General features: G+C 46.2%; 1 long non-coding RNA gene across 1 annotated transcript; it reads left to right on the top strand.

Annotated features, from left to right (window-relative positions):
* The first annotated feature begins 21467 nt into the window (after window positions 1–21467).
* On the top strand, window positions 21468–22971 carry LOC114766269 (uncharacterized). The gene is made up of 2 exons (XR_003742764.1): window positions 21468–21996; window positions 22244–22971. It is a non-coding gene; the product is annotated as an uncharacterized LOC114766269 (long non-coding RNA).
* The last annotated feature ends 1974 nt before the right edge of the window (window positions 22972–24945 follow it).

The raw sequence follows: 24945 nt of genomic DNA on the forward strand, positions 1-24945 counted from the left end.
ATCGGAAATGTTGATCTTGTGTAAAAACGCGATACCAAGCAGGAGAAAATTAAATCACGTTCTTGTGAAAAGAAGAGATAACAAGAAACGTGAATTTGTGATCTGGAGATAAAAAGATGAAAAGATAAAAGACTACTTCTGTAGAATCCGCATGCAGTCTGCTCATGAAAACGCTGGACACAGATGTGTCCAATGTGCATGGAATCCTGGGGTCTTCTGTGTCTTAAATTGGGCTTACAGCAGATCGAGAAAAGTAGTTAAAAAGCAAAAGTCTGCAGGATGGTGAGAGTATGAAGGGAGAGGAGGAAAGACAGCGGTAAAAAGGCCCTTGTTAAAGCCAATGAGAAACACAAGTGTCTCTTCACCCCTCCACCCCTCTCCACCTGCGCCGGGGACGGCTGACGGGGGATGAGAACAAGTTGCGTGAGCAGAGCTGCCGAGCCGCTGTCCACAGGGAGAAATAAACAGCGCGTTAGTTCCAGGTCAGCTTGGAAGAGATTGAAACAGTGGAGTGGAGTTTGGAGGTGAGGGGACGTCCACTGTGATTTGAAGGGGGGGGGTTCTCTGTGGGCGCTGGGGATTATTAGCAAGGAGGGACTCGTTTTTGAACTGAGCTTTTGCTGTTGCTTTCTTTCTCTTTACACACACACACACACACACACACACACACTTACTCACACAGCCCTCTGTACTTTTCTCTTCTGGACATGCGTTGTACATTAGCTGCAGCCCCTCAGCCTCCAAACTAAAACCATTACTTCTCCATCTCCATCAGCTTTCTCTTCCCATTACACAAAGCCAGAGAAATACATTTCAGGGCCTCTTTCGCAGGAATTTTAAGCCCTGAGTTTGCCTTAAGGGGCACTCAGACTTCTTAGATTTGGATAAAAATTAAAATCTACATTTTTTTCTCTTCTCCCTCCATTTTATGATTTTTTTTGTTAACCTTGTGTTGTAGAAGTCACGCACAATGGGATCTGCATAATTAACCCAGAGTGGGCAACTCATTAGTATAAAATGTGCTGCTTTTCTGTGTTAATTGTCTATAAATTGGTGCCGTCGATAAATTGTCAGGGGTCTCATCAGTTTGGATCTTGCTTTGGGCTGCTGACACATCTTTGCTGCCTTCACTGCAATGATGAATTGAAGTCAGGACACCTGTTTTTAGGCTATATCAAAAAGTACATCATCTACTAAGTAACAGAACTCAATGTCATATATTTTGTGTTCATTTTTACATTTATTGTGTTACCATATGTTTATTTATTAGGGCTGTTAATATTGAACACATTTTTTTTAAATGACCAGATCATCACCCTGTCACTCCTGGTCTGAGCCTTGTTTTACATTAAATGCATTTAGTCTTAAGGTTTGATGGAAATTCATTCAGAGCTATATGTTTGATGAATCAGTGACATTGTCATGGATTTATACAACAGGGTTATGATGTTAAGAGGATCAGAAGCGAGGAGCGAATGCTTGGTGAGGAATGCCTCGTGCCGCTGGTAGTTCAGCGAGCTATTTAGTATTAAATCATGGTGGGGAGCAGTGGGATTGGAGCCCACATTCAGTTGGCTAATTGTGCACCTCGAGTTGGGCAGAGAGAGACGAGTTAGAAGCCGGGGTGTTTGATGTTGGTGGAATCTTGTTGCCATTATGGGCTTTGAAGTGAGATTGGATGTTTAATAACCAGGAAATGGGAGGTGGTTAGTCTCCCTAAACTTTTCCCTGCTCCCGGTTCCCCGGCTCCCGCTGCAGTGGTGTGGACCTCCTTTGGAATGGGCTGTCAGGGTTGATTAACGAAACCTGACACTGTCTGAGGAGGAACTTGTCCAGTGATTTAAAACCAATCTCCATTACCTGGCCTCTTTTTTTTTATTAACTTGTGTGCCATTTAGCACCCCGTCCCACACTGTGCCACTGTGGGACCTTTAATGTGAGAGCTGCATGGGAAAGAAGCGACCTCCTGATACCACTGATGTAGTGCTCTACGTAGACAGCGTGAACACCATGGAGATCCCATTGCTGGGGAGCCGAGAGCATTCCCCAAGACGCTTCATTTATGTTTTCTAGACTGCCATCTTTCAAGAGTGTTACTTGATCTTTCTTAACATATTTTTTAACACCTGGAAGGTGTTAAAGTGGATTATACAACAGGTCCAGTCATTTGATCATTGTAATTGATCACAACTTCTCAAAGTTTAATTTGATGTGTGTTCATCTTACCAGGATTAAAACATGAAAACATTGACAGAAACTGGAGGTAAAGTGGAGGAGACCGGATCTTGTGTTCAGCATTGGCAGATTGGGAGGTTTTGTATTTACAAAGATCCTGCGTAATGTATTGAGCAAGCCATCTGACATTTAGGTGTGTTAAGTGGTCCCTGCAGTTAAATACTCAACAGTTTATTGTTATTTATAGGATGCATGAGACCTGTCAATCATCGACTTATAAAACACCCATAAATATCATGTTTTGTGTTCCAAAAAATATTTTACACACCAACATATAGAGTAGTTAGTTTCTCCTCTCGTTCTTTCTTTGGTTTTATGTGTATTTACATAAATACTGTATAGTAATATAGTAATACTGTGATTTTACATTATCGAATATGTGCCATGACTATTATAACACTTTGTAAATAAGAAACTCCCATTCTAGCCATATCCCATACGAATTATACAATTCAGTGCATCTTATTATAACATTATGATCATCTTATTATAATATTATAATCTCAGTCACATGCTGTCAGCATGTCTGTCCAGCCAAGCCTGAATGAGGTCAGGGTTTTGATGGGAGAGTGGGCCGAGGTGGACTTTGGAGGATGGGGACAGAAGTCTTTGACATCCATGCGTTGGCACCAGGGAACCGGGAAGAAGGAGGGGGTGAAAGGGCAGGTGGCTGCCACAGAATTTAATTAGGGAGATGGGAGATGCTTTGTCCTCGATACTGTTGCTGCAGGCATTCTTTAATTGGAGAACCATCTCAGGTTCTCCGTTGTCTATATTAGGCCGCCCTCTCTATCGTCTACAATCATTAGTATTCATCCGCGTCTCATCTGCACTTAAACGTGTGAGCGCACTGTAACACACTGTAAGACAAAAGGTAGAATATACTACACAGTGTGGAGTGCATAATGTCTGTATATTCATGTAGACTGAAATGAGTTTGCTCCGTCCATGAGTCTTAGGACCTTATGGGCCAAGGACTTAGTTTCATGTCCCCCTGTCCTCAGCGGGAAATGAGCAATCCCCTCCAATTTTTATTCTTCTTCCCTCTCCTTTTCCTTGCCTGTACGCTCTCAAGGGTGACAGGCCCGGACCCTCGGGGACAGAGGGAGCTGGCGAATGAAGTAAACAGTGCCCCGAGGGCTCCCCGCACGGTGACTTAAGGAGCTCAGGACGTATCAGTATGTATTCAAAAGAGCAGCTTCGCCAGGGATCACTTTTCAAATCCACCGCTTTAAGACCGAGAGAGGGGAGACTTTACCGATGCTGCCTGCACTGTACGCAGTTGAACTTTCAGAAAAAAAAACAGAAATAAGTAAAAGTCCAAATGACAACCGAAACTCCTAAAAATCTTCTGCTGCTAGCATCTTTCCAGCAAAAGATTATGACATCTGATTGCACAAGGCTTTGTGTCTGAAAAGTATTCCTGTCGCATTTGGGAGTTATTTTAGTTTCTGAAAATGAATCTTGAGTCGCTCCTGAGGTCGAATCTTTGAAGAGAACTCACAGAAGACCCATTGCTGGCAGCGCCGTTTCTAATGCACTTAATTAGAGCTTGTTTTGCTGAAACCTGTCGGATAAAGGGGTGTTCGGAGCCCTCGGCTTCATTAACAGAGCAGACCCCAAAATATGAAAGGTTTTACTGGATCAATCGCAAACCGATTAAAAAAGTTCGTTCGGGAATATGGATTACTGTGATAAGTTCTATCTAATGTAATGAGCAATTAAGTTTATTCAAATGTTTCCCGTCTATACCTGACACTGTTGCCAAATAAGTTGATAAAACAAGAATCGCTTCGGAGAGGTGGAGTAAATTGCTTTTTTTTTTTATATGGGCTTTTTTCCCCCCAATCTCCAGGCTGAGTGTTATCAGGTCCGTTTAGGCTAGCTACCAGCGTTTAAAAAAAAAAAAAAAAGAGATTAGCCCTGGCAATAATACTGCCCATCTCTCATTAAAAACCGTAATCGTGCGTAAAATGAGATTGATGGAAATTTATCTGAAAGGTCAAGGAAGGGGGAATTTTCTTGGCTGACACGGGATTTAATGGACAGGATTTTAATTTAGCCGCTTCTCACAACACCAGGGAGGAGAGAAAATCCCCTTTGGGGCGAGAAAGACTCCCCCTCGTATGACTGACGTTCCTGCTGCTGATTTTGTGTTCCAATCCCTCTCCTCCCTACACCCTGTCTGATTTAGTCTGTTGCGTACTTGTATGCGTCTGGTATTGGACGAAGTTTTATTCGTCAGCGAGAATCGAGCATGCAGTAGACGCCTGTGCCAAGGTGACGAGTAAAAAAAAAAATAAAAATAAAAAATACAGGGTCAGCAGTTATAATCCATTCCCTCCCACATCACCTTTGTGACCTGCTGCCTGGGAATCTGGGATTCTGCTGATTAGATCAGCATTTGTTCTTCTCCAGACTTTTACGACTTTTCTTGTTTTATTTCATAGGCCCCCTTCTTTTTTTTGGACAGGGAAGCTTGTGAAATGCCAGCGTGTCAAAGCTTGGCGTGTCCAGTTCCCCCCTTTCCACCCCGCATCCTCCGTTCTTAGTTTATCTCCCTTGATGGGGTGGCAGTGCGTCGGGCGCGATGACTCCCGCGCGCCGTAACAGGATTAGGAAGTCGCAGCGGGCGAAGTGAACGCGTTCACAGCAAAGCTACGTTTGCACTCTTTCTACGCACAGTAGCCAGCAAATTTGGTTTTGATTACACCTGAATTTACTGTTGGCTTCAGCGGTCTTTCAATTTCGACGGAGCAAATGAAGGAGTAATTGTTATCTTTATTGCAGCCTCTGGGGGTGTGTTCTAAAAGATTTATTTAATTCGCCGCGGAACGCAGGTAGTGCCGGATGAAAGGAGCGTGCGTGGTGTGTGTGGTATTTGAAAGAAAGTAAGCTTTGTAGGCTGTTGAATCGCATGGCAGGTTAGCGGGTCCCTCCTGCGTGCCGCTCGGAGGTGTGGACCCGGCGCCCGCTGGTATAAAGGTTCATTTCGAATCTCCTTGAGAGGCCTCTGGTCTCGGAGCCTTGGGTTTGATTGATCGTTGAGCCCATTGATCTAATTTGGAAGCTTTTCGGTTTCTGTTTTTTTTTGTTTTTTTTCGTCCCTCCTCTTTGTAAGAAGCTGAATAAACCTAATTTCGCTGCGCCCCATGCAGTGCCTGGTCTGCTGAAGAGGAGGAAAACACGGCGAATAAATAAATAAAGAAAGTCCAGAAACAGGCCATTCACAGCGGTACGGGATTTTTATAGACTGGATCAATTAAATTTGTCTTATTTGGAACGGTGGGGCTCCATAACTCGATAAGAGGTAATGCGGTTGAAAATGCCCCTCGCTGGGCACCTATTAAGCGCAGCGAATGTTACCGTGGGAGCATTAACATGCAAGGATTGCGAGGGACGCAAGCCCGGCTCTGAGCCAATTAGAATTTACGGGAGGCCCTGCTAAAGCGGGCATTGTCTCTGGAAAAAAAAAAAGGGGGCGCTCCGCTTGTGCCGCCATGCTGTGGGGTCAGAGAGGATGGAGATGGAGCGATGGAGGTTCTGAAGGATGAAAGGAAAGGCTGAAGAGTCTCCAACTTGGTGGTGAAAGGCCAGGGAGAGGGCAGAGCTCCACCACCCTCCGCTCAATTTCCTCTCTATCTTGCATCATCTCGCCTGTGCGGGGTCAACAGAAGAAGGCCGCCACAGTGTGATATAAGGAACAAAATTCCCACACATCCCTGGCAAGAGACAGGCTCAAAGTGGGGTGTTTCTTCTTTGTGCCTTAACAAGTCTAACTTATTTAGGAGTAAAATTTCTCAGTCTCACTATTTTGCAACCTGAAACGCATCTGATTATGTCAGTTATTATCCTGTTATATTGCGATTCCAGTTCCGTAGAACAAAAGTCTTTCATGTCACAGTCACTTCTCAATGATCAGCTTGGGTCGTCTTCGTTGTCTCGGTGTGTCTCTGTGCGTTAAGGAGAACAGGCGTGCCACTTGATGTCTATTAAAAAGAACAGAGACGTGGCTGGCCGCCCGGGGACATGTAACAGGGTCCCCAGCGCCACCAGCCCCTCCCTGACACAATTACCCGCTGATGCCTAATTGGAATTGCAAGCTTCTCTGCCTGATCGCCCACGTCCGCGCTGGCATGAAGTGGCAGGCTGGCGTTCGCCAAGCTGTGTTCTTCGCTGGTGCCACGCTTACTTACCCGGGGCCGGTTTGTGCTTTTGGGCCACTTACGTAATCCAGGCATGTAAATTTGCCCTGACTAATTAGCGTCATCAGCATGCCGGCGTAATCTGATGGGACACACTGCTTCCCCGCTACTCTCGATCCCTGTCCCCGGTCGGCGCTGTCACACATCCTCAGTCCAAGCATGCTGGGTTTCATGAAGTAGTGGCTGGTGGTAGCCTAGTGGGTAACACACTCGTCCATGAACCAGAAGACCCAGGTTCAAACCCCACTTACTACCACTGTGTCCCTGAGCAAGACACTTAACCCTGAGTGTCTCCAGGGGGGGGGGCTGTCCCTGTAACTACTGATTGTAAGTCGCTCTGGATAAGGGTGTCTGATAAATGCTGTAAATGTAAATGTAAAATGAAGTTATATGAAAAGAAAGAATGGAACTTGACCGGCAAGTCTCGGGTGCACTGCAGGTTCAAACCTTACTTTACTACCATTGTGTCCCTGACAAAGACGCTTAACTCTGAGTGTCTCCAGGGGGGACTGTCCCTGTAACTACTGATTGTAAGGACGTCTGATAAGTCCTGTAAATGTAGAGCATCAGAGCATCGACAACAGAAGCTGCTTATATGCAGGGATACACTCTTGCATGTTAGTAAGGAAATAGACCAGAAGTCGTCTTAACCACTCTTCTTTTTCTTCATCTTCTTCTTGATCATCATCATCTGTTTTATGCAACAGAACAGTCTCTGAATTCTCTTTCACTCAACAGGGACCATTCCCAGAACATTGCAGGATGTTTCTTAAGAGTTGCAGCTTGAAGGAACCTGGAACCATGTGATGTTCAGGGCGGCCCTTGAAGAATTGCTGAATTGTTCCAGACTCCGTTTTTTTGTGTTTGGCTGACAGTTGCATGCTGAAAAACATCTAAAATAAAACAGATACTTTCTCGTAGTCCAAAGTAAGCCGCCACAGAACGTTTTTCACATTTATGGCTGGCACAGTGAAGGATCTCAGTCTCTGACCATGGCGTTAGAGCATTAGCTCGCTCAGCTCCGCACGCCGAGCATGATGAGATCAGACTGTAGCGTTGGAACGACGGCTGGGTCACTGAGCATGTTGCTTCCCCCCCTTCCCGTCCCCCCAACCCCACGTCACTAAAAGGCCTATCAGGACAGTGACACTATATGAGAAGGGACACGGCGTGACAGCAGCATTTACACGCCCACAAGCCTGAGCATGACAACATCTAATGCGGTCGTTAGCCAGGACGCGGGTGCGGCGGGACGAGGGAAGCGGAAGGATGGAGTTGAACAGGATCCAATTTGGTTTGATTGGACGCGTTCATTTGCATCCGATTAACTCGCATGCTGACAAGCCCTCAGAACCCTCGGCTTCATTGTGCTTTACCTAAAAAAAAAAAAAAAAAAAAAAGACGCCGAGCGCTGCTAATCTGACAAGTCTGCAAACTCCAAACTTTCTTTTTCTTCCTTTGTTTGTTTAGTGCACAAATCACTGCGAGTTCCTCCGCCGCTCTGACCTCAGCTGTGTGCATCCCTCTAAACTAACGCTCTGTAGCAGCGCCGCGGAGTCCGTGTCGGGACAGAGGCAGCGGCCTGGGAGGGTGAGACTGAAATTAGAGGGGGAAAGTTTTGAAATATTGATGCCCTCTTTCTCTCTCTGTGTCCATTGCAGCTCCATTCATTATTCATCCTACCTTGAAGGTAGCATGCAAGGAATGCCCCCCCCCCCCTTTACATTCAGACCCCTGCCCACAGCCGTGTTTGCTCTTTTCTCTTGGGTAGGGATTCCGCCCGCCTCCACTCACATTTTGGTCTTCTCTGGCTTCTGGTGATCCACAGGCACACTGTTTCTTTTTCTGTTTCATTTTTCCCTCCTTACCTCCATACTGTAACACAACAGCCGCACACCTGGATTTGTAAGCATGCGTGTCAGGGGGAGTTTTTGTTGGATGAATTCAAGATCACTATTCCGAACGAATGTAAATGTCGTAGAATGTAATAAATGTAAATATAAAATCTTCCGTGAAGGCAGGAGGTCGTTTTTGCTCCTCACTCATGTTCGGCTGGTAATTAATGCAACGCACGGCCTGGAAATGATAGTCAGAAAGGATCCTGTGATGGATTTTTGAAAGGCGTCTCAAGATCCTACCCCTCCTGCTCTTCCTCCTCAGGTTGGGTCTTAGACACAGGAATCCCCCTGAGGGGTCAGAGCTCACCGGCGCAGCTCCTGTCGTCCAATGGGACGTCAGCCAGTAAAACGGAAAAGCAGCACTGAGGAGATCGGAGCAGGTGGGTTCGGGAGCTTCAAAGGCCTCCTGATAATCCGGCAGAGAGGAAAGAAAAAAAAAAGAAAAGAAAAGAAAGAAAACTCTGAAATGTGCAGAACATCTCTGAGCTTCTGCTCACAAAGACGGGGCTCACCACATGGTCCGAAGCAGCCAGGAATGCTTTGATGCCACCGATCCCCCAAACTTTTGTTAGTTTATTTGGCTGCATTTTTATGTATAATGCGCATTTGGACCATCGGCTCGACTTTAAGGAATTTGATGGGAAATCCTGCCAAAATAACCTCAGCGTGGAGCGCTCTTGCTGAAGCATCAGCCGATTCAAAGGCTCAGGCTGCGAGTCTTCGGTAACACGGGAAGAAAAGCACCGGGTCAATCTCGGGATAAATCCTGCCGCAGAAATAAATAAGTAAATAAATAAACGGAATAGGCAACGAGATATTATCAACTCGACACCGAGTAGTAATGTAGGGTGATAGGGATCAATAGATGAACTTTTGAGATAGCTTGTTAAAAATAATTTTAATGCATCAAGAGACTCTGGCAGGGATGGGAAAAAAAAATGTGAATTGTGAATCTGTCAGACCTGCTTCTGAGATCGAGAATCGAGAGCAGAAGAAGAAGAAGAAGCAAAAAAAGACGGGATGGAAGAAAGAACGCGAAAAATCAACACAATTGCGTCTGTGTACGAGGTATCAACGCTACATCTCTTAAACTCGCCGGGTAGGAAAATAACATGAAAAGGAGCCTGGAATATTCCCCTCTGCCCGTGCAGAAGAAAGGCGCCTGGCTGTCGTGTGTTTCAAGGGTATTCTCCCCAGTGTGTAAAGTGTTGTTCTGGTAAACTAAAGTGAAGGGAACCGTTCACGAAGATGAAAGGACATGCCGGGGTATCAAAGGGCTTCGCTTCAGACCCAATCTAGTGTAGCCGATTTTGGGAATTTTCCTGTAACGCGGCGCGCAGGAAAGACGAGGAGGAGGTGGCGGCGGCGGCGATGGATGAGATGCTTTTCGATTCCTTCTCGGCCCCCCCTTGCCTTCTCTTTGTGGGTCAGCGGGGGAGAGAGGAGGCCATTTTGTTTCCTGTGACCACGGGGTGATCGTGCAGATGGCGTCCGTGCATGTTTACCCACTTTACCTCCTGAGGAAATTTATCAAAAAAAAAAAAAAAAAAAGTTTAAAGAAAGGAAGAACAGAAGTCCCTGGTCGTGTTAGATATTTCCCAAGAGCCCTTCTGTTTGATCTGCCCCCCACGCCCCGACTCACTCCCCCAACCCCCTATCCGCAACATTAAGATGAATGTGCGTTACATCTCTTCAGCTTATTTGAATTGAAGCCGCAGACGGACAATTTTTTATCACCTACGGAGTGGAGGTTCGGAGCGGTCCTGAAAATATGAAAAGTACATTTGTGCTTCATTCCGCCTCATTCCCCTCTGCCCGGAACGCCGGCGATATTAGAAAGTGCAGCAATTTCAGGTGGCTGTATTTTCTGACCGAGCAGTTTGAATCCGGCCCATCTGCGGCCCATTAAATTACACGAAATCACTGGTATTTTTCAAATACACGCCGCCCGGAAAACTGCTAATAAATCTTTGGATGGGCGCCGCGCTTAGGAAAGGGCCGCGGTCGTATAAATATGAATGTTTCGTCAAGGTGATTTCAGCCTGTCGGGGGAAATTGCGCCACTCCTGTAATGATGACCCGGAATGGGGAGGAATTAGGGCTGAATTAGGGAACGGAGAAGCGCGCTTTGTCCCCGACTGCTTCTCACCTCTCTCTCCGTGGGCAATGATTGGCCACGATTGTGTACAGACTACAAAGCGGGCTTTCCGGCTAATGCTGCTGCAGTGTTGTGTCCACCTTGCACTCTTCCATATTATTATTATTATTATTATTATTATTATTATCATTATTATTACTATTATTTGATGTTGTGAGACCGTTTAAATCCATGCAGGTCAGTTGGTTTGTGTTCTGGCCGACGAGCAGCTACTTTTCCCTGCTTTTACTTACAGAAAAATAAAAAAAGGGAGGTGTTTTTTTTTTTTTTTACCTGCAGAGGGTGATGTTGCCTTGTGTATGGAGCCCCTGTCGCCGCCGCTTCCCTCCCTGCAGACTGGAGCTCCTTTCTTCTCCTTTAATAGTTTGATTATGTTGACGCAAAACGTCAAATTAGACCGCCAATTTGTGAATGACAAATATTAGCCCATTCTTCTTTTTCCCCCCGCACACTGGTAACCCAAGCTGCTACGGATGACTCTTTATTGCTAATAGCCACCCATAATGATGATGTGCTTCGGGTTATTCGTTGTTTAAAAATATCTCCTCTTTCATTTTCTGATGATTGGCATCAAGATTCTTCATTTGTCACATACACAGTTGTATAAGACACACAAATAAATACACTATAATCAAACAGAGTCATGCAAATTTGACAGAGCAGAACAAAACGTAATACATTTGTGTCATTTGGTTTTGAAATATTTGATATAATCAGTAGAATGCACCTTGCTGTAAAGCACTGGTCATTAAAAATCTCTGTGAACACGGCGGTGACGCCGGTGACGGTGACACCGGCCACATTAGAAGCCTTATGGCTTTTTCATGAGATCCCTGCTGAGGATGCGGCGTGTGTAAATCAGAACGCTTCGTGGAGCCAGATGATGTGGTGATACCAGGCCCTGAATATTACTGTGGCCATTTTGTGGCGAGATCGCGGCGGGGAGGATACGGTTAACACCCCGCCGCAGAAAACCCCGCTCTCCTCTCCTTCTCTCCTTCCTTGCGCTGTGGAGACACTTCATCTTCCCTGACAGTCTGACCATTGCTGCCTGATCTGATGCGCTCAGCACACCTTCATTGCATCATAAATAAATCAGACAAATGACTTTTTTTATTTTTTCTTTTTCTTCCTCCCCCCCCCCACACCTCCACATCTCTTTCTCCCTCCCTCCATACCACTCATTCTCTTCCTCCTCTCACCTCCCAGCCCCCCTTTCTTCTTTATTCAGGGCAGGATGAGCCGAGTGGCTGTTGTCTGGGCTGGGGGGGTCCTGGGTCCCATAATGGCGCCCCTTTCACTATTCAGATTTATCTCGGAAAAAGTAAATTCATTTTTGCATTTTAATGGTGTTTCTTGTTGTGACATTATCTGGTCCAGTTTTAATTTAAATGTCAAGGACGTGAGCAATTTCCCTAATTAATGTGCAGATTGATGTAAAAAATAAAGATTTTTAGGGTAAAAATAAAACACTGACCTTTTTTTCTCCATCCCTCTATCTTCTTCTCTCTCTTTTTCTGTCGCGGTGGTGGTGTGACATGTATTATTATTATTAAAGTGGAGCCGGAACCACAACACACGGGGGCTGGAGATTACAGGGAAGGGGTTGGTGGGGCCGGTTTTGGGAGGGTGGCGAGGTTTATTTGAAAAAGCGCGTTGAGACATACCCCCCTCCCCTCCACTCGTAATCTCCACTCCGCCACGGGTAGTCTCAAGCCTTGTGTTCGTCCACCACCAACCAATTACCTGGCAGCCCCGGCCTTATCCGTGGCGCAGCCGTGATGCTGGTGCATGATGGGTATTTTTCTTTTTTTTTTTTTTTTTTTTGTATATTGAATTCCATCTCCTGGAGAGATAAAGGGTGCAGGAACAGGGCCCTGCCGCTGTGTTAGATAAGTGTTTCTCTTGGGCCGCGCCTCGCCTCTACTTCCTCCTCTTGACACTGACTGTGGGGAAAAGAGACATTGGACGTGGCAGCGGGAGAAAAGGGAACAGGAGTGGAGGTACGCTCGGTTTCATTAATACAGTTTCTCCTGCCCCTCTTCTCTCGCTATCCTTTCTAACTTAGCCCAAAGGTGAGGAGTAGATATCATCCATGTAGGATTTAATAAGCAGCCGTGTTTCTCTGCGGAACGAAACGAGGCACCACCTCGCCAGCCAGACACGCATGCTGTCAGATGGACAGACAGACAAATTAGCTTCATCTTTGGCTCAAATGAAGAAAACAAAGCGATCCAGGCGCAGGCCCCCACCTCGGCTCGGCCTGCTGAAATGACACTTGCCGGGTGATTGGCCGCATAGGGCGATCAGCATTTATTCAGCTTCACCTCTCCTCTGCTCAGGCCTATTTGTAACCTGTCCAGACGGAGTCCCATGCTCCCCATCGCCTTGTCCGGCCCGGGCCATCAGTCTCTGTCTGGGCTGTGGTGGGGTGGGGCAGGCGTCTCCGAGCCCCACGCTCATGCACCAGTCATCAGCCGTCGCTGGGAGAGAGATCGGCCTCTGATCGTCCATCACATTTTCACCGTGACAAGACATCGCAGCTGAAGACAAGGAGTCTAGCTGAACGAAACCTTAAACGAACATTCTGAAAGGCAATCGCTTCCAAGAAATGAACACAAAGCAGTCAGTTATTAATGATAGTTATTAATTCATATCTAATAATCAATATATTTTTTTCTCAAAGCAAAGTGCCATGCACTAAGCAGGGGCCTTGTTCACTAGTGTTAGGTCAAAATCATCCTCAGGATTTATGTTAATAAATCTATAAAACAAGAATATGATATTTAATAGTGGTTGCTGATTTGATTTGTTCTGGGTGACAGAATTTTAGTTACACACCAGCAAACATTTTTGACTTGTTTTGCACACTACTATACCGATTTGCATTTATTATGTATTTATTTTGCATTTATGTATATCATTTGATGTTACTTATATTCTTGATTGTGGCATTTTGCACTCTTGTACTAAGTGTGATTGTGCAATGACAATAAAGTCTTTAAACTTCAAAACTTAAACTTCATGATACATGAGTTCTTTTTAAGTTCATCCATTTATGTAAGTTGCGAGGAGGCCTTACCTTACATTAGTGTAAATCCCATGCTTAGCATGAATCGCTGCGCTTAGTGCCACTCAGTCTGAAATCTTTACATTGAGGCACAACTCGCCTTTCATGGGGTCCCTGCAATTTCCAAGGTTTCTAGACAGCGCATTTTAAAAACAGCAGCATGTCCTTATCAATGGAAAACTGATGTTTGCAGAAAAATTATCTCCACTGACCTCTTCCAGTTGTCCCTTTTAGACTCTTCTTTGTGTGGGACTTGCCTGAGATTTAGCTAAAATGAAAATCTGCTTTTAGGCGGTACAAACATTTGGACTATATGGAATTGTCAAATCATGACCACATGTAGATCTTGCCTAATTAGATATTACCAATAATCAGGATGTGGGAATGATCAATAGCGGGAAATCCAATATCAGTCCGAACCCAGATGAAACACGTTGCTCCACCTTTAACCTGCTCAAGCTAAGCTGTTCCTGCTTGCATGTGTTTATCTCTGAGAAATGTTGGAGAACATGCCCCAAGTGCTGTAGACATTCCTCACTGTGGACCAGCTTCCAGTTCCATTACAAACCAGTCACATTTCAGAACGACTTCCAAATGTTATGCAAAATACTGCATATGCAAATGCCCTCCTGGAGGAACGTTCTACCCGAATCCATGCCCGTGGGACATGAACCCTGACAGAGCACCATGGGGTGATGTGTAGGATGAGTCGCCCATTTTTATGATTTTTTTCCCATAATGATTTATCCGGACAAGTGAACAGCCCAACCAGCACCAACCAGCAGGGGTTAATGAATACAGCCCACAGGCATGCGAACATGTTTCCAGTTAGCCCGAGTGAGCAGCACAGGACAGAACAGAGCCTGAAATTCAATTTCGACATTTTCTACCCTCTTAAGGCTTCTGGGTCCATCTTTATCAGGCCTCAGATCCACCCCAACAGCTGTGCATGCAGCCCCGCCTCCGTTTGAACCTCTGGGGTCAAGGATGAGGGTTCAAGTTCAGCACACCGGGGCGGGCCACCTTCGGCGCGCTCGGAGAAATAAACCACTCCGCGCCCTCCGCCTCTCTTTCTGCCCAACATAACATGTTTGCCCGTGATTGGGAATATTTGTGTGTGTGTGTGTTTGTGTTTGTTGTGCGCGTGTGTGTGCATGTGCGGTTTCCGTTACACTGACTGTTGATTCAGAATGTAACACACGCAGGGACATGTAGAGCAAATGTTAGGCTAAGGCATGAGGTTGCAGCTCACGGTGTCACGCCAAATACGTAGACGTGCACTTCTCTTTGTGTGGCGTCGCCAGTCGTATCGTGACCCTGTAGTGAAATGAGGAGAGAGAGCGGGACGTGCGGAATGTTGCTGCGGGCTCCGTGGAGCCGCCTAGAATGGAGAGAACAGCACCTCCACCTTCTCCTCTCTGTCGCTTTTTCTCTCTTTCACACACACACACACACACACACACACACACACACACACACACACACACACACACTCTCAGAGGCGGCAGGAGCTCTCACACACCTGGAACCGATAAAGGCCCTTTCATGTTCACGGGGCTATCCGGAGGTCAGCGAGCGCTGCAGCGCAGAATGAGCTTTGTTGGGCGAAAGAGCGACGCTACGGAAGAAATGAAACGTAACTGTACACCGCTGCTGATCGCCAGGTGCCACAAAGTAAAAAAAAAAAAAAAAAAAAACAGTGGGGGTTTTATTAGCCAGCCAACCTTGGGTCCTTACAAGTCTGTTTCTTTACTTGCTGCGAGCGAGACAAAGCCTTTCCCTTAATCAGCCGTGTACGACTTAAATCTACAGACTTTTGTCAGACTATACGTTCTCCCCGTCCCGCTCTTGACGTTTATCACACATTAAAAAGGCGGCGAGGACTTTGTAGCGAGGTCTGTCTCCTCGGCATTAACCTCTATCCTCAGGGCTTTTGCCTTGCTGCGACTTTGACATGACACACACGCTACTGTAAATGATGGTTCAGACTGGGATCAAGCGTGCACTGTATACGGTAAATAAAATCAAAAAAGTCCCACTGAAGCTCCCGTATTGGCAGCGCTATGATACTCGGGAGCAGATGTCATGGGATGTCAAGGGATCAAAACCATCTTGGTACTAGGCTCTACCTCTCTCAGGCTGGTTTGAAATAGAAATATATATGGTTTGAAAGAAATATATGTATTTCTGAATGTGGAATATAGTTTTAAAAGAAGACAAGAACCAGGGGGGATGTCTTCACCACTAAATTTGCTACCTGTTGTACTTTATACCATAAACCTTCATACAAAGCCTACAGACATGTGCTTTGCCCCCCCCTTATTGCAGGTAGTATGTATTTTCAGACTGGATTTATATTTTTGGATCGTTGGGCTCCTCCCATTTTAAACTCTTGTCATTAGAGAGCATGTTCTGGGGTTAGTTCATTATTTTTTTATCCTAATGATGCCTTACCATAGCGAACAAGCCCTAATGAAAATAGTGCTCATTATTGGTGTTACATTATGTGAACAAGACATATGTTTTTGGTTTAGTTTTAGTAAGTGCACGTGTGTGTGTGTGTTAAACGCTTCTGTGTGTGTAGGTACAACTGGCTCAGTTGGTAAGTGGGTCTTGGAGAGGTTCTCTTTGGTGACTGATCCGTGACACCTGTGTCCCTGTAAAGTTTGCCGTTGCAGGTGTAATTCCCTGTAAAAAGCCCTGTAATTTACTGCCCTCGGGGAGCTGCACACCCCGGGCGTGGAAATCGATAAGAGCGGCCGGAGAGGCGATCTCTGGCTCTGCCGCACTGAGGCTGCAGTTAGGCTAATTCAGTAATGGCCCCCCAAAAAAAACAGGCCATTCGCGACGGGACGACTTTTTTAAACTCAGAAATGGATCGATGCCATACAGCAGCATCACTTAACCCTTCTTGCTTCCCGCAATCACCAACTCAAACACGCCCGCCACCCATCCCTTCAAAGGTGCCCGGGACGCAACCCCCCCCCCCCAACCTGGTTCTGCAGCTCCCCGACTCCTAATGCCTCATAACCTTGCCGAGTTAGCCTGGGGCACCTCAGCTCAGAGCCCGGCGTACTAAACCCCCCTGCAGCCGTTTCAAAGGAAGCCATGTGGAAAACACGCATTGAATCTTACAAGATGCTGCATGTATAATGGAACACATGACACACTGTATAGCTGCATGAATAATAGACGCCGCAGACGGCGCGGCGCGCTAATTCCGCCGCGTTTCAGGCTAGGCTAATGTCACGGTGTGAGCGGCCTCGGTTTATTCCCGATATTATTCGGTTCCGAGACGACAGCGGGAGGCGGTGGCGTAGATTCGGAACTCAGCCGCCGTTGCGCAGGTATCGGCGAGGCCGTAACGAGGGCGAGGAAGCGTTGTCGGAGGTGAGGGGGAAGCGGCAGGCGATGGAGTAGGGGGATCGCGGGTTAAATCCCGGTTTGAGTGACGTGGGTAAGCCCCCTCGTCTGGGAGCCACGACTCACGAGGCGGGCAAGCGTAGGGGTATCTCATTTTGCCTGGCCGGATTGTCAGCATCCGCGATCGCTTGTTTCTGATTCATTAGATAGCCGAGGAAATTAATTTCGCTCCGAAATGCACAGTCGGAAATTAGATGGAGAAATTGTGTGAAAAAACAATATTTTTTTATTTTTTGCCAATCCCGTCCCTCCGGAGGTGGTGATAAGCGCCGATCTCTTTCAATGCCAATAATGAGAAAACGTGCTTTATACACAGGGTGGAGAGAGAGAGGCAGAAGAAAAGGGCCTTGTTGCCGTAATTAACTCTGCTATCTCCTCTCGCGCCACATCTCAACTTCCCAGCATGAGCATTTCCCAAAACCCTTGGCCTTGGCCTTGGGCCGTCCCAAAGCCCTCCAGCCACCCTGACAGCCTGCCTCACCTCCGTCTGGCGACGCGTGTACAAAGACTATCCCGTTCGCAGCCGATGAGTGAACTCAGATGACTTAAAGCAGTCATAACGCGTGTGATTTATCGGCCGGAATCAATCACAGGCTGTTCTCTGTCGTCTGGCAGAGCCTCTCATTGGCCCGGGGATTAATGGGAGAGTATTAATGATGAGACCGGGGCCCATTCTTCTTGGCAGGTGCTCGTTGGTCATCGTGGGATCATCTCTCAGCGTAATGAGCACCTTTTCCATCTTGCTTAAAACCGCGACGCGAGGGCACGGTGACCACCCTCGTGCAGACGGGCAAATCAGATTACCACAGGAAAAAACCTGCCCGTATTTTCTCTCCCCGGCCCGGTAAACATTGAACAGAAGCGTTCCACGTCCATTCCCACTTTCGGAAAAATCTTTTTTTTTTTTTTTTGAATGTCACCGGGCCGCTCCGTGTCAGAGCGAAACACAAGGGCACATATTGGGTGCGCGACTCTGCGTCGTGCGCCGGCCAGGCGGCCGCTGCGGCGTGCATATTACAGCAGGGCCGGTCTGGCATAATATGGCGGCTCGGCTGTAGCAAAGGTGAAAGGTACGTCTGAAAGGCGGACGGCGGGCTCAGCACATTCCTTCTCCTCCGCTTCCCATTGGCGGACGGACGGGCGGGCAGAGAGCGGGATTGCAGTCGTACCCTGCAACCCGTCTCTTGGCAAATTCGCACCGCTGTCAGTCACCGGTGCTGTTCGGCGAGCTCGCGTGATGCCATTAAAATGAACTCCAATACGACAAACATGGGTTTCGATTTTTTTTCTTTCCTTTTTTGGAAAAACGCACGTATGTGCACGTCGTATGTTCTAGCCATCATGCATTTTTGTTGCGAGAACTCGCATGCGTTGAATCCCCTGCCGCCTCCCATTTCCACTCCTTCCAACAAAACACGGTTCCCTCGCACACAAACACCCCCATCCAATCGGATATTTGGCTGTTTTCTCTTTTCCCCTGCCTGTCCCCCCGCTTCTCGCTACCCCCTTTTCGCCATCACTCCATTTTCTTCTCCATCAGGGCTGCTCCTCCATTTTCTCAGAGCAGAATGCAAATTGGTAGAAACACTGATCAGAACTTATTACAAAATGGAGCCTTGCTTGGAGGGAGAGGGAGCGAGAAGGAGAGGAAAAAAAAAACGAGTGCGTCAGTATGACAGGGTGATTGGGAGGGGCGAGCCTGCAGGAGGGAACGTGGCTCGGTGGCGAGGATGGGAAAATTAGATTTATTTTTTCATGGGGTGCAGGAGAGGGTGATGGGGGATGCGGGAGGGTGGTAAGGGGGATTGGTAATGGCGCCTCGCTATATTTTTATATATACGGAGGGGAGGAAAAATGGAAATAATTTGCACGCCCCCGCGCCGTTGGAGAGCCCCTGTCGCTCGGTCGTGGTTTTTCGTACGCCCGTCTGTCTGACCCCCCCCCCCCCCCCAAACAACAAGCTCGCTGCACTCTGACTCCAGTGCCTGCTTCTCCTCCCCTCTCCCCCACTCACCATTTAACAAAAAAAAAATATTATTCCCATCCCCTGAACCCCGAGGTTCGGCTGTGTAATCGTTCGGCCGAAGTTAAGCCGAAACGCCGGGCGGCATTTTGCCATGCGCCCCTCATCCCCTGCATCGCATGCTGTCTGTCTTGCACCATTATACATTCAAGCCCAAGTTCGGACTTGCTATAGTCAAATCTGACCTTGAGAAATACGGGGGTTGAAATGCAGTCATTTTTGTTCATTTATTTTCTTTTGGAATTTCTTTTTTTACATTTTTTTTTTTTATTCATTACTATCTGTATCTGACAGAGCGCCAGTGGCCTCCCCCTTATCTCTCGCTGGCAAGAATTTGAACATTTCAGATTGATTCAGGCAAAATGGAGGCAGCCCTACATATGTGAGTCATTAGGGGTAATTGAGGCAGTTATGTCTCTTGTCCTTTTGACCTAACCGGATCATTTTTTGCACCTTGTCAAAAATAATAAAGTATGGGGCAGATATCGCCATGCCATCTGGCGCATTTGCTCTCCGAAGATTAGCGGGGTAAAAAATACAATTTGCTTAGCAATTAGTGTCCTTAAGTGTTTGTGAGGAAGCGCCGTCCCTCTTCTTGAGAGTCCAGCAGGCCGTGGGAAAGTGCACACATGCGTCTCACGCACACCGTACCCGTTGGTTAACGCGGTGACAATAACCGAAGCCCCCACCGCATCGGCGAAACCTCTTGACGTGAGTTCACACGACACCGGTACCGTGGACGGTAAAAACAGATGACATCACCATTATCGTCACATTCAAAATGGATCTTGGCACAAACGTGCATTTCTTTGTGTGTCACCCCAAGCCGAGCCCCGACGTCCCACCTGCCTGCCGCAGTTCCTGTGCGCCGTCAGTAGATGGCGCACCCAGTTCGGGTTTGCGTCCCCGGGCCTCGCTTGCCAAGCCGTGCTTGCTCACCCATGGCTTCTGCGAAAGCAATCTCAACAAGGCCTCCCTGAACCCACTGTCCTCCCCACCCTATCAGCCCCCAACTGCCCCTCGCGCCCCCGCTTTCTTTCATTGGGGGGGGGGCAGAGTCAGCGAGGTGGCAGTTCTAACAAGCTGCTGGGGACCCCGGTGCTCAAATGAGCCAAATCAAAGGGAAGAGGGGGACAGGGATAGGTACTGCCATAACCCCCCCTGCAGAGAACAGCCATTTCGCTGAATATGAAATGAATTTGTATGGCCTGACGTGATAAACCGGAGGATAACCTGCTGCACAGTCGGCACATTTATCCCGGGGGCTTCGTTCAGATGCAATAAAAAAGGGGGGAGCAAACAATGGCGGAAACGAACAAAACAACCGTGAAAAAGCATAAACACTGCGCAGTAACATGGAATGGCGTGATTATAATCATGAAAAAATGGAGGTAAAAATGGTGCGTCCTCATAAAACACATTTTGGTGTTTGCTTGTCATGTTGGTTCGTGTGAGTGTATGGCGTCTGATGAGAGCTGGTCTGGCGATTCAGGTGTATATCAGACACGGTAAATAAGATAAATAAGAGATCCTTCCGTTCTTTCTCCATCCATCTTCATTCCTCATTCCTTCTCTGTCCCCGTCTCGCCTTTTCTGATTCCTCATCCCCTCTCACAGTTGCAGCTTGCTGCATCCCTCTGCATCTCTCATCTCTCGCTGCCTGTCCCCCTGGGGTCTCTGGTGTGCTGTTGTCAGGTCACCCTCACGAGGAAAGCATGAAGGGAGGAAGGAAGGAAGGGAAGAAGGAAGGAAAGAAATAATGAAAGAAAGGAACAGAAAGAAAGAAAGAACGTGCTGTAGTCTGGCCCCCCGTATCTGCCAGCTTCAGTCTGTCACCTCCTCTACGCCCAAACCACATCAAACCCACACAACACACACACACACACACAGAGCCCCTCGCGTATTGCATTTACTCACACAAATGCTCACACACACAGACACTAGCGCTGTGTTTTACTGAAAGATGCAGGAGCGGGAGACTGGTTTTTGGATATATAACGGCTTACTTGTCATCTGCAGTGAGGAATGCTCTCGGCGCAGAAAAAAGGGTCATTCCGACCCTTCATCTCCGACTGTCACCGGGAGAGACGTGGTAATGTTGTGTAGAACAGCGCAATGCATATGGAAATGCCTCGGCTTTACAGACCTATTTTACCCCTCGTCTCCGATAGCGCACGCTCACTATTTAGCATTATTCAACAATTTAAAGACGGTCCTCTAACGCTGTAGGAATAATAATAAAAAGGAAATCTCGCCGCCAGCGCTCTGCCTCTCTTGTGCGTTTTTGTGCTTTTCAGCTCCAGTGAGCTTAAGGAATTGCAGAGTGAACATGGCGGCACCCCAGGCCCTCAGACTCCAGCCTGGGAGATGCTTTCCAGTCAGAAGGTGGGCTCGCGAGACCCGCATGCTTATCTAGAGGTAATGGCACCGTCTTATCACTCTTATTGCAGCTAATGGAGTCACTGTCACCCACCACGGCGCTGAGGCCATTTGTGCGCCATGGCCGGGTCAAAATCCATGAAGATTAGCAAACAGTTGGGCAATGCAGAATATCGCCCAATTGCGTGTATCTTCCTCTTTAAAAATGTAAAATGTGAAATAACATTTCCTATTTGCAACGATGTGTAAATACTGTGTGTTTGTTTGTGTTTTATATATTTCTTTATGTGTCAGGGTTGCAGTCTTTAAGGTTCTTGGGAAAGATCCCCTTTTCTTTTTTTTTTTCGCGCTCTGTATACTCTGCATTGTGTTTGAAGCCCATTATGGCCAGATGACAGCAGAACTGAATGTTGTTCTCTCAAGTGTTCGTTGTAATTGCTGTTTAGAGCAACTTTCAATAGCAGACACAGAGCAGCGGCGTGGACCCTGTCACCTTTCCGAGGCGCGGAGAGAGACAGGCTGAAGAAGAAGACGGAGGATCTGGTGACCTTGCGTTGGTCCCCGCTATATAGAAAAGAGCATCAGTCGGAAGAATGGAGGTAGAGGTGTGTCATTATAATAGAGGCCTTGTGATTGACAGCATTTGTGCGATGTCCATTTCATGTGATGCTTTGGGAAAAGTCTGTTTCAATGTTTTGGGTCTTATTCTGGACAGGAATGTACGGAAAAGATGAATGCGTTTGTGAAAGAATAAGAACATGTGGTCAAACGATTAAAAAAGAGGGTCATGGCAAGAGTCTGGTGAGGTTAAAATATGCATCATAACCCTTTGCTTTTGTGTCCTCCTAACAGGCTTTCCCGTGGCTCAAACTTGGAACTTGAAGAAAGAGCATTTATGTAAAACAATTATTTTTTTTTTTAATCAGACCAACAGTGATAGGAAAATTCCTTCACTTATAGTTGTGATTATTTAATTTTGTGATTTCACTAGCATTTTGTTGTTAATATAATTTATATTAATCATTAATATTTAACATTAAATTTTTTTGTAACATTTACCAGTATTATTTTTGACCTTATTAATTGAAATTGAACACAGGAAATTGTTAAACTTAATGCATTCTTTTAAATAACAGTTTTGATCCCTATGGATTAGCAACATTATACATAATTATCAATAATTAGAATGCCATTTTTTGTTTTTAATTCTTGATAAATCACATATTTAATCAGACGGACCTCAAAGCTCGGTGGTCTTGCTCATGTCGTTACCAAGCAGCTCAGCTGTGCGCGATGGCCAAAATGTCCCAAATTTGAACCCAAGCGAGAGAAGCCCCTCTCTTGTCCCTGAAGCTCAGTCCCTGCCCTGATGATGGTTCCATCCCTGCTTCATTCCAGCCCCCCCGAGGACCTGAGTGGAAACCCCTTGACTGTGATGCTATGCATCGGCAAACCTTGTTTTTTTGGTGGATAACACAGAACTTAATTACATTTGATCAATCAATTAATGATTGCTCTTTTATATGAATGTAGTTTATTGTGATAATTTGCATGAATAAAATATCACAACTGATTAAATTCAAATTTTTTCCAATTTTTTTTACTTTATTAATTGAAAAGCTTAATTTTTTTCTGTCTGTTGGAAAGTGTAAATAATGTCATTGTTCATTCTAAAGTTTTGGACTTGGACAATTAATGACAAGCTTACATGAATATTAATGTTGTTAGGATTAAAATGTAAAAAATCATTTCTGTTGTTTTTCTGTCCTATTCCTAAAATAACAGACTTGTCCTGCACTTGTCCCTCCGTTGTGCCTGCTGCTCTGGTGGCCATGACGCCTGTCACTAGTGTTATTCGTCAGCGCCTTGTGTGTGTGTGTTTGCAAAGTATTGGGATGGACGATGCACACGGTCCAGACGATACTGATGCAAACACACATATCTCCTCTCTCAATTGGAGAGTGTATTTCCCAAAAGTGATTTTTTTTTGCAATACCTTCCATGATGGTTAGGTTGAAAAAGTTAAAGTTAGATCTTGGAAAGTTTTGCATGTTAAAATGTTGAACTTTGGAACAGGTGTTGTGTTCCAATTGCTGGACCTGTGCAAGACCCGAAGCTCCTTCCATGCATTGTGGGCATGACTCTTCCTCCTCTGCTGCTGTAATTTAGCCTCCCGGTTACTTGGTCCCTTCGCCTCGATCTTGACACTGTTTGCCTTTGCCTGTGTGTGAAGGCTGGAGTGATTTATCCTGACAATGGGACTTTTTTTCTTTTTTTCCTCATCTTCTCAGGGAGCCTTGACCCCTCAGACAGCTGTCATTTGTTGTTAGGAAAGTGTCCCTATTCTGCGCCAAAAATGCTGCTTTTGTAAAATTATGTTTTTTTTTTTTTTTGTAATTCACTCATGCAAATCAAGCCTTTTTTTATTCCTATGTGTTTCCCACTTGAAGTAATCACAGCAGCCTGCTTTTGGTGTTAATTAGTTTTTAATTATTGTAATTAATGATTAATTGGTGGAGCGATTAAGACAATTACCAAAGCGTTAAATACATTTGCTTCCTTAAGTCAAGTGGGGAAATCACCCTTGATTTTGTTAATGACATTAATTATCATTAGCAAAGTACCAGGTATAATTGTGAAAATTCCCACCTGCAATTAACACGTGTGCGCTTAATCAGCCTGATGATAAATGAAGACGTACGTGTGCGTACATCCCTTATGATAATTAATTTAGAGCCGAGTCACTTCCTGCTAACAGTTCACATGTGAAATGTGAATATCGTTAAGCGAAGACTGCTCTAATGAGTTCATTAAGACATGGGTATCGATGCGATCACTTCGAACACAGACTTTTAAAATAATTTAAATCAATTAAAACATTATTTTTTACATATGTGCATAAATTCCACTAACATGAATGTACATTATCAATTAAAAATGTTATAAATGTGTAATACACACTTGTGCATTTGACTAATAGCACGTTATCGTTTAATTGCACATAAAAGCACATTGTCTATATAAATTTATGAAGCAGATTATATAAAAGAAATAAGACTACGTGGACGTAGACACACACACAGACTGACAGAGAAACGGAGTCAGAATGCAGAATGTCTGATGTGGAGCGGGGATTGAGTCTGGCCACACGTCTTTATCACGCTGATGAAGTCTGGCCTGGATGTCTGCGCTCCGCCGGGCGATGCGAACGTCGCCGCCATGCGTTGAATCGAATGGGTCCAATCAGCGCAGTTAGGTCTGAAGAGAAGTTTACTTCTTCGTATGCGCGCGTACGCCGTGAGGAACATCCCTAATGCGGGCTGGAGGACGGTATGGCTGCTCTCCGCTCTCCGTGTCTGTACATTCCCCTCCGTTCCCCACCCCGTCCAGCGGGGGGGACTCGGCCTCTCTGTCACAACCTGTGAAATTGTGTTTCAGGAAGATGGATCCCTTGCCTTATATTCATGACACCCAGGAAAACATGGTCACCCTCCCAGCCCCCACAGTTAATACACACACACAAACGCACACACACACACAGCTCTTCCCTCAAA

Source organism: Denticeps clupeoides, chromosome 16 (assembly GCF_900700375.1).
Source record: "Denticeps clupeoides chromosome 16, fDenClu1.1, whole genome shotgun sequence".
Taxonomy (NCBI): Eukaryota; Metazoa; Chordata; class Actinopteri; order Clupeiformes; family Denticipitidae; genus Denticeps; species Denticeps clupeoides.